Below are 15,175 nucleotides of genomic sequence, written 5' to 3' on the forward strand. Positions count from 1 at the left end.
GCTTGTAGGCTGAGCTTCTGTGAGAATCCGGCCCCTGGGGTTTAAGCAAAATTTGGTCTGTAGTGCAAACTCCTCATTTTACAGCTTAAAGTTGATGTCAATAGTTTTCCCAACAGCCAGAAGCCTCCTTGCCATAAATAAAGAACCTGATAGGTTTTTTTAACCTTTTTATTACTAGCCTTAAGTTTGCTGTATCACTATTCATTTACTACTTTACACAAAGTGAGCTCAAAAATACCATAAATTCTTTGCCCAGAACCTAACATCCAAGCCTGAAACTTTTTTCCTTGGAAACAGCTTGGTTATTCAAGTCTGATAAAAAATTTGCATTTCTTGTTCCTAACCTAGAAGAGAAGCATAAAACCATCTACATGAGAAAAAGCTGAGGGAAAAAAAAAAAGCCCTCCAGTAGCAATAAACAGATCCCAACCTATTGCAAAGTATGAAAAACTGGCTGCAACAGAATGTGACTGTAAAATGGTCATGTTGTTATGCAGACTCAATAGCTCATTTAAAAAGAGTGTCCAATCCTTCCCTGCCTCCCCTCCTCTAGACTTTGTCTTTCTGCAAATACCAATCTCAGATTATATTAATGAGAAAAATCATTAAATCACTACTGCAACAGCTCAGGGCCTGGGCAAACACTGGGATCTCAGAGCAATTACAGACATGAAGACAGTTAACTGCTGAACACAGTATTTACGGTAGTTAATTGATTACAAGCTATTAAGAAAAAAAAACCTCAGATCAAACTTGTCCTTTCTGAAGCACATTTTCCCTTCAGCGAGATGCTTGAGAGAGCCCCACTGCAGCCTGAATGCTGCTGTTGCCAGCTGCACAGAATGTCACCTATTTGCTGCTATTTTCCCTGCAAGTTTAATACATCCACCCACCCCTAAACCCACTTGGCTCGATTCATTCATTTACTTTCAGTTTTGCCTTTAAGCGTCTCGCTAGATGTCTGAAAAGAAAGAGATAAAGCAATTACTTGATTTCATCCTTGGGATTTCGGCTCTCAGCCTCGGCATGGTGCCTCTTTAGTGCTTGATGAGTGTCTAAATTCTCCCCAGATTAAAGAGGGTTGTCTTCTCTCTCTATGCACTATACACACGGAAGAGAAAAGGAAAATCAAAAGGGTCCAAACTTCTGTGGGTGGAAACCTGCTTGGTTTCTTTCTGCTCTGGAGAGGCTGTGCCGATTTAAACACGACAAAGATCTATCTCAAACTATTTTTCAAGCAGATATATACATTTAAACCTGCTATATAAACCCTTAGCTGTGATTTTAGAATGAATGCCATAATAAACAGCCTCTTTCAAAGTTGTAAATATGGTCACAATGAGTCAGCTTCCAGAATGAGCTCCCCAGGAGGGTTTGAATCTGTGCCCCAGAGATCACTGCCCACAAACTGGAAGAGGAATGCTTTGCTCAATACACAAAGTAGGGCTGAGCACAGAAAAACAATTAGAGAAAGCTACTGTGGTAGTTCTTGGGTTTATTTCTGTCTGGAAGTCCTTGAATAATGATCCCAAACACAGCACCAGTGATTACTGTTTCCCAGTGATTAATCAGCTGCAAACTCGTCGTCTTTTCTCTTCTTCATCATCTCCCTGAGAACAGAGTGGGAAGCTGAGCAGTGGCTTTTGGAAATGAAGCATTTTGTTCAGCTGCTTCATATGAAGCCCACATGGGGGCCATACATTTCAGACTTGAGCCTCTCTTTCTCAGCCAAAATCCTTAATCTGCGAATTATTTGTACAAATGGGAACGAAAAAGAATTTGCCCTCTTTTCCCCCGATCCCTTCAGAGCCTGTGGTTTTAAGGCAGCTTTCAGCAGCCCTCCTTTTCTGCTCAGTAAATGTGTGCAGCCAATGCACAAAACTGAAGTGTGGGAGGGAACCTCACAGATAAGAGCCCCCCTGGACAAATTCCAGCCTCACCGGAGAGATCAGAGCCGACCCTCCAGCTATTTGCAGATCTCTCTCCATCACAGGACTGTGGCTTCTATGAAATACTGAGGTCCTCTCACTTCCAGGGCTCGATGGGACTGGTCCAAAGGATTCCCTAATTTATACTGCCTATTTAGCAGTAAATTCAGAAGTTTTTCCTTTTCTGTGACTTATAAGTACTCAGTTATCCTGCAATAGTTATCATTAACATTTTAACCCGGTAACAAGGAATCAAATATATCTACATAGGTATAGTAAGCAGTAATCCACTTTGTGGTAATATTCTGTCACATCAAAGCTTGCTTTACCATATTTTCAGTTTTTGCTGTGAATAATTTCACCTCTCTTGCAGAAAGCCCACAAATGAAACAAATGAGATTGTGCACACAGATGACTGATCTAAGTGATAGAAATGCAGCAACTAAATATGAATATATGATAAAATGCAGAAATGCTAAGTCACCCATTTTATGGAATAAGGAGGTCTTTAAATGAACTTACACTGCTTTTTTTTCAATGGATAATCTCCTTTTATAAACTAGGGAGAATCTTACTGATGGTACACTAAGATGCTCTGTGCAAGCTTTCGTTACAGAAGCTGGGGAGACAGTCGTAACATCATTTCTACTCGGAAACAGCTTCAGCTCTTACTTCCATGGCCTTTGCACTCACTAGCAAGAAATCTCACTGCTGGGAGCCCTAGCGTGTTTTCTGAATGGCTGTTAAACTCAAACTCTAAAATCCTTATCTGCAAAAGAGTCTCAGACAGACAGAGCCAGACCTGTCAGAGCTCAGCCCTGCTTTGATTCCCCAGGTACAAACACATCACCAAAATAACAGAGAAGCAAACGTTATCCTAACCCCACATCTCTGACAAGAACATTCCAAAACGCTGACATTCAGTACTCTGCTCACTGCTAAATCACACCTTGAAGAGAACAAGCACAAAGTCAATACCAAGCAGCAAGAAACACAGGCCTGGACCTTATGAAGGAAAAGACAGGATATAGATTTCAAGAACGAGAGCTGTAAGAGAAGTCTGAGAATCATTTCCAGCTCCACAGTGCAATGTTACCTGATGTTTGCCATTTCTGACAATAATGCCTGCAGTTAACACATTCCAGCTGGGAAGCAGTACTAGCTTGATGTTAAAAAAACTCAGCCTTTGATGCCCTGATGAAACAAACCTTGGATTTCTTCCTAGATTTGCAAACCACCTTTGTGGAGCACTGTTAGGGACTGCAATCAGTCAGCCCTTTTGGCCATTCCCAGCTGGGACAGAACTATGTGGCCAGAGAGTAACTCCCCTCTTTACATCTGGAAACACAAAACCAATAAAGGTGTAATCTATGGCTTAAAAAACCATGGAAAAGCAATGGGTTTAAACTGTATTCCTAAAATAATAGCTGGTGTTCTATTTCAGCAGCTCTGGCATTAAACTATTTCATGGGGGGAAAAGTAATTTCCTTTGTAACACCCATATTATATTAACTGCCTCAAAAATATTCAGAGGTCTTTTATTCTGTAATTTGAAAGGCACATCTCAACTTGCTCCTCATGTCCCTGAAACTGTGACAAAAACTGCAGAACTCCCATCAGCTGTTGACACGGTTTTGCTTCCTCTAAAGACCCACATAAAAACTGATAGCAATCCTCAGTGCTTCTCTCCCTTCCTGACATAACTTGACCAGAGAATTCAAAGGGGTCAGACCACACAGATGCATGAATCACGTTTGATCCTGGTTTATGGAAGTCAATGGAGTCGTACCACAGATGGCCTTTAAATCTCCTGTGACCTGGAGGACTGATCAAATGCACTGCTTGGAGCACACTGGGGGTTTTCTCACCACTGTCACCATAATATTTTAATCTTGAACGTGCCTAGCTTCAAAGCAGCCTTCTGAGGCTGCATTATCCCTTCTTGTATCAGGTGAACACAGACGTGGTTTGCCCAAGGTTGTACAGCCTGTGCTGGCAGAGCAGGGAAATTATCTACATCTCCTAATTTTACATTTACAAATGGAACAGCAGCAGGGCAAGACACAGTGGTTTTCTTACTCATAGGAGTCAAGCCTTAATCATAAACCTTGCTCATGAGCATCACACAGAACTACCTAAAGATTGTGATCACGAGTCTACAGACACTCAACAGCACAGAATTCTTTGTTTTTAACAGAAGAGCCCATAGGATCTCATCACAGCTTTTACTTAACACAATCTTAGCAAGGACTGCTCCCAACTCTCAAGCTTAAAAATCTCAGATTCTGATTTTTTGATGCTCATTTTAGGACTAAGAAAAAGTAAAGTCATGTTAATGAGGTAAAATGTTACTCTACATCACGAAATTCAACCAAAATGAGAATTAACCTAAGAAAGATCAGAAACTGAATGTCATGAACGCAAAGGCACAAACTCAGATCAGATGCTTTTATACCTTAAGGGCAGTCCAAGCTGGAAATCTGTGATGAAACTCAAAACTGGGAAAGCCCTCTATGCTGCTGCCAACACAGTCAAGGGAAGAAAAAGCCACAGAAACTATTGTGCATTTTAAATAGAAAGAATATTGTATCTGCATCCAAACTTTCAGAAAGGACAGTGCATGTGAAAGCTGCTAAACAGAAGACAAAATGAAAAAAAAAAAAAAAAGAGGGGATAGGAAAAATTGAAAATCTCAAAAAGGAGATAAAACTCAACTACAGATCAGAATTATTTTGTCTTCCCCTCCCAGTTTTAGGCACAAAGGCAGGTCCAGCATCTTTCAGTGGGAACTAGGTGATTATCTCTGCTAGTCCCTTTGGAAAATTTCTCCCCCATAAATTCCACCCCCATCTTCTCTACAGGCTCATCTACACCAAAGATTTTTCCTCCTTTCGTGTCTGCACTGAAGACAATACATATTCCTGAACTGCCCTCACCCCATCTTCTACTTCACTGAAAGCAGACACAAAAAAAACCACTCAGTTTAGTTTTCGCTTTTTTAAATCCACATCTTTGCTCCCTGCACTCAGCAATGGGAAACAGATTCAGCCAGCCTTAAAACACTATCTCAGCAACAAAGCATGCAATGTGCTCCATCTCATCTCTCCACTCCAACTGAGTTTACAGCAGTGGGTGGTTTTCAAACCTAACATTTGATCAAAATGAAAAACCGGGCATTCCTTTCACCCCATGACAGGCAGGCTGATATAAATCACAGCCTTCCCAGCAAGGGTTCTTCCACAGACAATGAGCTATGGCAGTGCCTCAAAGCTCAGCCCCGGCCATTGTAAGAGAAAGTTTCAGGTTTTTAAAGCAGGCCTGGGCTTTTTACAACAGTACTAAAACCAAAAGAGGGGGAGAATTTATGCTGTGGCGGTTTGAGGGGCAAGGAAGGTGTTTCCTCTTCAGAAGTTGTATTTGGAGTGCATTACTCTAGGTAGGTTTGTGCCAGATTTCAGTGGCATTGAAACCTGCAAGTTGGGGCAGCCTCACAGCATTTTACACTGACACACATTTACACATGCCACAAGTTCATTCATTGTCCCCTCCTTGTTTTACCAGGGAAAAGAAGCCCTTCACTAGGCACCAGCTCCGGGGAAAAGCTCTCGGATGTATCTGCTCAAGCAAAGGATGGTGTCAGACATCCTCTGGCTCTGATTTGGGAACACAAACAGTGTAGGTAAGCATGAAGCAGTAGCTATTAAATGCGTGTGTGTGTGCACAACACTCCAGAGTGTGATCAAAGCAAAGCTGATACCATCCACAGCCTGCTGCTAACCCAGTAACCTATTACACATGCCCTCCAGCCTCAACCATTTTAAGCCTGGACTTCAAAAGATCAGCTTATCCTGCAGGGCTGAGCTGAGTGACAGGTGGGGGTCAGGAAGAAGCCCCGTGCCCTCCCTGCAGCCGGGGGTGTAGGGTTGCACAACTGGCCGGATTCCTGGGGCCATCTGAACCTCCTGAGCTGGGACACCCCTGTGTGCCAGGCACATTCTTGTCTCTCTCAGGATTTTTCACAGAGGAGCACAGAGAGAAGAAAAAGAAAGCAATTTCTATTTCTGCCCCTTGTTTTTCCCATGTGGAATGTGTTTGGAGAATTGTTTACCTGGGGTGATTGCCTGGTTGGATTCTGGTGAGGATTGTTTGAGCTGATGGCCAATCCAACCCACCTGTGGCTGCACTCTCAGAGAGGGGCTCGAGTTGTGAGGAGTTAGATATGGGAGTTAGAACAAGTAGGTTTGTAGTTTAGTATCTCCTGTAAATGGTATATTAATGTATTATAGCATAGTTATAATAAAGAAATCATTCAGCCTCTGAGCTGGAGTCACACATCAGCATTTCTTCCCACCAGGCTCACCTGCATTTACAATCCCTCTGTGCCTCGTGGAGCTCTCTGCTGCTGCTCCAGCCCTGCTCTGGGCAACAAGAGCCGTGCTTACACAAAGCTGAGCCACGCAGAGGTGAGGAATCTGAATTTATGTGCCTTTAGAGACATGCTCACCTGCTGGGGTGGAGAGTGCCAGGGAGGGCTGGCTGCACCAGCTGGTCCCACTCGCAGAGATGCACTCTCGAACCCTCAGGGAGCACAGCAAGTGTTTACAGGGTGCCTATCCCTGTAAAAAACCTGCTGTGCTGCAGAACACCGAGCCTTGCTAACAGCTAGGAGTGCCATGAACACAGCACAGCAACAGGAAAGAAGAAAAGGCTGAGAGCTTAATGTGCACTGAGGGAAGAGGAGAACCACGTAAAGAGGTTTGAGAGGCATCACATGCAGAGACACCCAAGGGTTTGCCGAGTGGGGTTTGTGTATCTGCCACCAAAAGGTCAGGAAGCACTGCACGGGACACCTGGCACAAGGTGTGTCACACAGACCCTGCACAGGACACACCTGGCACAAGGTGTGTCACACAGACCCTGAACGGGACACCTGGCACAAGGTGTGTCACACAGACCCTGCACAGGACACCTGGCACAAGGTGTGTCACACACAGACCCTGCACAGGACACCTGGCACAAGGTGTGTCACACAGACCCTGCACAGGACACACCTGGCACAAGGTGTGTCACACACAGACCCTGCACGGGACACACCTGGCACAAGGTGTGTCACACACAGACCCTGCACGGGACACACCTGGCACAAGGTGTGTCACACAGACCCTGCACAGGACACCTGGCACAAGGTGTGTCACACACAGACCCTGCTAGGGACACCTGGCACAAGGTGTGTCACACACAGACCCTGCACAGGACACACCTGGCACAAGGTGTGTCACACAGACCCTGCACAGGACACACCTGGCACAAGGTGTGTCACACAGACCCTGAACGGGACACCTGGCACAAGGTGTGTCACACAGACCCTGCACAGGACACCTGGCACAAGGTGTGTCACACACAGACCCTGCACGGGACACACCTGGCACAAGGTGTGTCACACACACCCTGCTAGGGACACCTGGCACAAGGTGTGTCACACAGACCCTGCACAGGACACACCTGGCACAAGGTGTGTCACACAGACCCTGCACAGGACACACCTGGCACAAGGTGTGTCACACACAGACCCTGCACGGGACACACCTGGCACAAGGTGTGTCACACACAGACCCTGCTAGGGACACCTGGCACAAGGTGTGTCACACACAGACCCTGAACGGGACACACCTGGCACAAGGTGTGTCACACAGACCCTGCTAGGGACACCTGGCACAAGGTGTGTCACACAGACCCTGCACAGGACACACCTGGCACAAGGTGTGTCACACAGACCCTGCACAGGACACACCTGGCACAAGGTGTGTCACACAGACCCTGCACGGGACACCTGGCACAAGGTGTGTCACACAGACCCTGCTAGGGACACACCTGGCACAAGGTGTGTCACACAGACCCTGCACAGGACACACCTGGCACAAGGTGTGTCACACAGACCCTGCACAGGACACCTGGCACAAGGTGTGTCACACAGACCCTGCTAGGGACACACCTGGCACAAGGTGTGTCACACACAGACCCTGCTAGGGACACCTGGCACAAGGTGTGTCACACACAGACCCTGCACAGGACACCTGGCACAAGGTGTGTCACACAGACCCTGCACGGGACACACCTGGCACAAGGTGTGTCACACACAGACCCTGCACAGGACACACCTGGCACAAGGTGTGTCACACAGACCCTGCACAGGACACCTGGCACAAGGTGTGTCACACAGACCCTGCACGGGACACACCTGGCACAAGGTGTGTCACACACAGACCCTGCTAGGGACACCTGGCACAAGGTGTGTCACACAGACCCTGCACAGGACACACCTGGCACAAGGTGTGTCACAGAGCCCCTGCTAGGGACACCTGGCACAAGGTGTGTCACACAGACCCTGCGCAGGACACCTGGCACAAGGTGTGTCACACACAGACCCTGCTAGGGACACCTGGCACAAGGTGTGTCACACACAGACCCTGCACAGGACACACCTGGCACAAGGTGTGTCACACACAGACCCTGCTAGGGACACCTGGCACAAGGTGTGTCACACACAGACCCTGCTAGGGACACCTGGCACAAGGTGTGTCACACACAGACCCTGCTAGGGACACCTGGCACAAGGTGTGTCACACACAGACCCTGCTAGGGACACCTGGCACAAGGTGTGTCACACACAGACCCTGCACAGGACACACCTGGCACAAGGTGTGTCACACAGAGCCCCCAGAGCAGATCCTGAACCTTCCCTGCATGTGACACAAGTCATACCTGGTCAGGTGTTTTTCAGCACACAGGAGACTCAGATTGTACTTTCCATCTCTACTCTCTTCCTATAAAAAGGGAATATTAGGGCAGGGCAACTGTTGGAAGCTTCCACACACCAAGCTGCTCATCCGTAGCGAGTTTTTTGATATTCTTTTCTATTAATGTAACTTTCTTCTTCCCAAAAAATTGTATAACTGAACTTGAACCTTGCTAACCAAGCAGTGGCAGGTTATATTCCTGCAACAAGCAGTTGTTTCCCTCAGCTGTGAACACACTCCCCCTGCCTCACCAGGTCTGCTGATGGCATTACTCTTCAACTAACACCTTCTCATGCAGTGTAGGAACATGAGGGATGCAACAGCCAGGTAAATAAGGCTATTAATTACCTAACGAGTGTAAAGTGTTGTTTCTCTGAGAGATGAGAGTCTGCTGTACAATCACATTTTCTGCCTCAGAACTAAAAAAATCTGGAGAAAAACAAGCAAAATTTTTTGCTGAAAATCCAGATTATGGTGTGGGAGAAGCAAGTCAAAATTAGAGGGAAACCAATTAGTCTGTCTTTAGAAAGAGGTGCACACAAAGATGACTCTGAAAGCCTTTTCCTGTTTCCAGACATGAATTTGGATTGCTGTGGCACACTACTACCCAAAGCAGGCCACTGCTTTAAATTCAATAGTCAATTCAGCAGTACCAGAACTTTCCAGTCACTGAACTTCAGCTGTGTGTCAGTTCTGTGAATGGTAACTAAGGCAGGAACATGAGCACAAGTCTTGGAGCAGCGAGCTCAGAGTCCTGCAGCTGTGCTGGAGTTTCTGTGAGGGACCCCAGAACATCACTCATGTGTCACTGCACATCACCAGACGTGTCTGAGAACCCATTTCTCAGAGACGGGAAATCAGCACAACAAGCAAGAGGAGGAGAGCAGGAAAATAACACAGGCATATGACAAAATCAGCTGGCAGACTAAATTCTGTGACTGTCAGCATTTTAAAACTCACACAACAAATACCCCAGGCTCCCTGAAAAGTCATCATAATGAGGCAAAGGCAATACTCTTCTGTACTCAGCTTTAACGAGTTTCTAAACTAGCATCTCCTTTCTCCTATCATGTCAATACAATGTGGAGTGGGAACTGATGCTCGTACACAGCACCAGGCCTTCAGCTTATTTCCAGTGCTAACTTTAAATAACAATGCATGAATGGACAAAGTGCCTGGTTCATAGCATCCTCCCTTTCAGCCTCTCCCTCGCCTCAGTTCATTTCCCCGTGGCACGCTTTGTTCTTAAAGCGGTCTTAACCACTCACACATCAAAATATTTAATCAACATTTCCCGGTCAGAAAATAATCCTGCTTTAGACCGATTCAGTGGGAGACTCTGCAGTGGATTCAACATTAAAAAAAAAGGGTCAGAATGCATTTCCGAGGGTGCTTTAGAAAAATCAATGCTGACATGTTTTTAATGAAAATCAATGAGGGACATTAGATAATGAAACAAGCACCCAGCAGCACTGAAGCCGGGCCACTCAGACAATCAGCTTCGGAAGGATTCGGCGAGGGGAGCGCTGAGCGTGCCGGACAGCAGGCTTGAATAAAGCGCTGCTTTTTTTTGTTTGTTTTAATGAGAATCTCCGAATCCGTTTCCTGTGAACAATGACTCGGGGGCTCACGGTTTCCCCCTCTGAGCTCCCCCAGTCCGTGCAGCTCCAAGGAGATGGGGCTGAGCAGCAGTGTCGTGGGCGCTGTGGCACTGTCGCGCTTTGGGAGCCGCTGACCCGTGCAGCCGCCGCCAATGCTTTGACAAGCTGCGCTGCAGCCCCAGCGGGAACACTGAGCCATTAAAAGCTGGAGTTGTGAAACTCTTTAGAAGAGGCCTGTCCCTTCTCAGAGTAATTAATTCTTTGACTGCCACATGGAGATGCAATGAATGAACACATACTCTCGGGAGTAACAACTATGCTAACGCGGAGGAGGCACGCGGACAAAGAATCCAAGTGCTGGAACTGGGTGAGACCGTGCAAACTCACCGTGCCATCCACATGCCTGAAAAGCAACCCACCTCACAGTCCCACCTTTACCACAGACGTGGGTTTACACTTCCATGTTCCTTATCTGCACCCTGCGGGAGCCACCTGGAACCTTCTGCACAACTGGAACAACCTTTGCGTCGGCCTGTGACCGTTCCCGAAGCCCGGGATGCTGCAGATGCCACGAGGATGGGATCCAGTGGGAGCCCAGCACAGCCCCCAGCCCTGCTGGCTGAAGGACGGTGCGTGGGGAGCGCTGCTCTGGCCCAACACAGCTACAGCTATTCCCACTGGCTTTTCCTGCAGGGAAGGAGGAATTCCACTCACCTGGGCTCTGCACATTTCATTAGGATTTGCTAAGTCACCCTCAATACCAACAGCCCCTGAAGCCAGTCAGTGTCCTCCTGGCTCTGACTGTACCTGTGCCAAGCCCTGTGTTCTGTTTGCAAGATTCCAAATCGCAGCTCAAATGAAAAACAAACAAAAAAAAAACCACCAAACAATGTCATAGCAGAAAATCATTTGAGGAAAAAGAATAAAAACAACTAACAACCCACATGCTAAAGTTACTGATAAGAAACTGATGGCTGCAAGAATAGAACTTTCCACCTTGAGACACACAGCAAACCCTTATCTCTGTTCTGTGTGACTCACCGCTTAAAAAAAAAAAAAACAAAAAAGAAAACAAAATGGAAACAAACAGCTGAAACATAACTGAAATAGAACCAGTTCTAGTCAGCTCCACTGTTTTAAATCCCGCTGCTCTAAAACTAGCAAGGAAACAAACAAACAAACAATTCCCCCAGTGGTTTGAAACATTCACGCTTTCCAGGAAAGCTGGCAAACTGAGCAAAGCCCAGCACAAGGGGAGGAAGCTCTGCAGGTTTCAATGAGAACTCGCCCTTTCTGGGGGCACGTTTGGAACAAAAGCCTACCCACGGAGGCAACAAGGCGACTGCAGGATTCATTACAAAGTCAGACATGGTGTTTGGCTCCTGGCTGGACACAAGGCTGCGGCATTAACGCATGGCTCATTACAGCGGAATCAGAGCCCGCTTATTCAGGACTGCAGAAATTAGGGATGGTGCACATCAAACATGTTTTCCCAGGAAAACACAGGGCCTCCAGTCCGGCCCTAGAAAATCACTAATTACGGTGCAGAACCTATTTACATTCACAGAATACAACTCCTGTTTGGCAGTTCTTTGTCTTGATTTTTTCCACTGCAAGGGATTTCAAAGTCATCTTCCTGACAAGAAGCAACTGAATATTTTTTCATATTCCTGCAGAAATTCCAACAGAATCGATATATAAAAACACAGAGTAATAGAAGTTAATTTAATATTTTCTCTTAGCAAGCATACAATGATGTTTTATTAGCAGGATAAATTACTTTACACCTCATAAGCAAGGGCTGCTACACTGAATTACTGTTGCAATTCAGACAGTTACATGTAATCAATCAAAGAGGATCTTAAGTCGGTGCTATTCAATGGCTAATTCCTCAAAGCACAAAATAGCTGGGCTCCTGCAATTAGTCTCCTACAGAAGGAAAGTAAAGAAGATGTCACAAAGCAAGTAAATGAAAGTAAAGCAACCCAAAGATCTTGGGGGAAAAGGGAACTTCTTTTGCATTAGTAGAAGAGTGTTAGAACAGTTCTAACAAGCACAATATTCTACATTGATTTGTAGTGAAACCCTTGTGGTAAAATATGCTTTTCAGTATGATGAAGCACGCTGCAATCTCATTTTGCAAGTTAGCATGCATTTGAAGAGTGTTTACTGAAAATAGGTTCAAGTCACCAGAACTGGAGAACATAACTGTATGAACATCTCCATCTTCTTAACTACTATTTATAGCAAATTACAATATTTAAATACCAGCACCAAAAAAAAAAAAGGCTTCTTCCACTTAGAAATACATTTAAAATACCCAGCTTTAAAGCATCTTCCTTATTAACAGTCTTTCTACAACATCACATTCTCAACTGGTGCGAGTCAAAGGGCTTCTTCAATATTAACAGAGATCCCACATTCCTTTGCTCCAGCTAAACTTTCGTGGCATTTTAATAACATCCAGATTTTTGAGAAGATACAGATAAATGAGGCAGCGTCTCAGTAACATACATCTCTCATCCTCCACTTCCTTCTGAAAAGAGCTAAGTCAGGTTTTTGATGCTGCTACGAACCCAGTGTTTGCAGTTCCCCTTCCAGTGAGCCCATAAGCTCATTTCTGAGCCCGCAAATCCCCACCCAGCTCCTGCTCCCTGCTGACTGCAACGTGAGCTGCCCTGGCTCCTCAGGGACAAAGGCAGGATAAAAAGTGGTAAGGGATACAAATCCAGGAGTTTCCAGGACTCACATCACTTATCTTTCAGCTGGTGAGCCGGTAAAGGTGAGGTGAGAAGGGGCAATTGAGGAGGGATGGTGGAACTGTAGAAAATGACACCAAAGGAAGCAATATGGGAGGAGCTGGGAAGAAGTGGGCTCAAAACCAATACATTGTCTAAAGTCTTCCAGAGTGAGCCACAGAGAGGCACTGACATGCACGGGGGATGAAGAAATACACCAAGTTTCTTATGTGAAACGACATTCTCATGAAAAATACCAGCTATTACACCAGCTTCTCTTCTCCACAGGCTGCTTCTGCAGCCACGAGGGCAGTTCTCTCCCTGAAACTTGCTCACCCAAGGTGATTAACCCAAGGAATCCCCAGAAGCAGCCAGCACATTTCCTAAGAGGCTGCCTCAGCTGGATGGATGGCTGCCTCTCCCCAGAGACAGCAAATGAACGGCTTTAGAGCCCTCCTGCCTTCCCCTGGCAATCTGTCACCGCTGAAAAGCAACCTGCCCATTCCTCATCCCACGGGTTACAGACCAGGGCATCAGGGAGCACACAACCCCAAGAGAGAGAACATCCCATGTGCACACCGAGTGTGAGGCAGGCATAGAAGCAGTTCAAAATATTTTTATAAATATATTTACACACTATTTTTTTTTTGTTTTTGAAAGGAGGGAATAGTCAGGAACACAGTGTGTTTTTAAGTAAGAAGTACCAAAGCAAACAGCTAAATGAATGTACTAGTTTCTGTGACACGGTGCATCTTGATTATTGCAGAGGTAAAATGAAGCCTCATCCTCTTACAAAAGAAAATAATAATGACTTTTATAGAAAAAGTACCCACTCTGACAGAATGCTCCGTTTTCAGTTTAGGTTTTACTTTATTTTCCAGTACCAAGAGGGGAACAGCCAGATTACAACAAATCTTAATCCAAAGCATCAGCTGAATCTTGCTCCTCAGCTATGGGCCCAAGTGTCATTCTGACTCTCTCTGGGATCCAGGATTCCTGAGGTCAGACCCCCCCTTAGAGCTCACAGCCTTCCATTATCAACTCCAAAGCTCTACAGACTCCTCAGCAGCTTCTCAAGCTTTACCATTTGCCACCTTGGTGATAAATTCCAAGTGATTTTACTAAGCAGTAGCAATTATTTCATTGCACAAGAATGATTTATAGAAAGAACTTGAGCAGGGGACAGGGAGAAGTTAAAAAAGATTTTTCCCTCTTCCCTCCTTCTCCTGAATCACAATTCCACTTCATGAAAGATCAAGAGGGACCTTCTATGCCAATCTGTACTATCAAAAGTATAATGAAAAAGTCAGTCACTTCCTCAGTTACTGTGAGGGAACCTAAGTGAATTCCACAAAGGAACAACTGAAAGCAATCAGATTCACTTTCTGCACAGCTGGGAGAAAAGCAATGTTCTTACTCAGGAAAAAAAAGGATTAAAAACCAACTTAAATTTGCTTTCTTCAGAGCCATCAATCCGTTTGAATGAAGAGAGCCCACCTTTCAACTACAAATTGGCAGAAGTAGTGAATCACCACAGCAAATGCTGTGCCCTTCAATGCTATAATAAAAAGTCCTCTAGGCTATTCTCCAGGGGTGGAACTCCCTCCACATCTTGAACAATCAGCACCCTTGCTTGCCTGCTGTGGCTGGCAGAGGTCCCCACAGCACACATGGCTAACCAGCAGCTCAGTTTATAACCTGACTCAGGGCCACAGTTATTAGATTCATTTTCTTGCAAGTGACATTTGAGAGACTCCTCCCACACATCAGCTGAATGGCTCTGAGCAGCCCATTCCTGGGGAGAGCATCCCCACACTGAGTCTGCCCAACAGAGTCCTTCTGAGCAATTCCAGGAGTGCTCCTGGGAGGGCTGACACTGCCAGACCTGGCAGGATACAAAGCCAGGGCAGGAAACACCCATCAGGAAGGGCTGCCCGGGGCAGAAGGCAAATAGCTGCCCTGTTGGGCTACTGCTGATGCAATTACACACCACCCAGAGCAAGGGCCAACAAGGAAAATTCATCTGTTGATCAATTCAGCAACCCTCACCTGCAGTGACCGATACCTCATCTGGGCTGGCAGCATTTGCCAGCTGTGCCACCAGCCCAGCC

General features: G+C 46.0%; 1 protein-coding gene across 3 annotated transcripts in view; it reads right to left on the minus strand.

Moving 5' to 3' along the window:
- Positions 1-15,175, minus strand: part of LOC137484491 (transmembrane protein 132C-like) — a 184,551-nt gene that overhangs the window by 147,500 nt on the left and 21,876 nt on the right. Inside the window, exon 1 of one of the 3 annotated variants that reach the window (XM_068208341.1) lies at positions 11,041-11,144. The exons of the other annotated variants lie outside the window; for them this stretch is intronic. The gene's annotated coding sequence lies outside the window, so the exon portion shown is untranslated. Of the gene's footprint in view, positions 1-11,040; positions 11,145-15,175 lie in introns of those variants that run through there. 3 annotated transcript variants of the gene reach the window in all.

Source organism: Anomalospiza imberbis, chromosome 18 (genome assembly GCF_031753505.1).
Source record: "Anomalospiza imberbis isolate Cuckoo-Finch-1a 21T00152 chromosome 18, ASM3175350v1, whole genome shotgun sequence".
NCBI classification, from domain to species: domain Eukaryota; kingdom Metazoa; phylum Chordata; class Aves; order Passeriformes; family Viduidae; genus Anomalospiza; species Anomalospiza imberbis.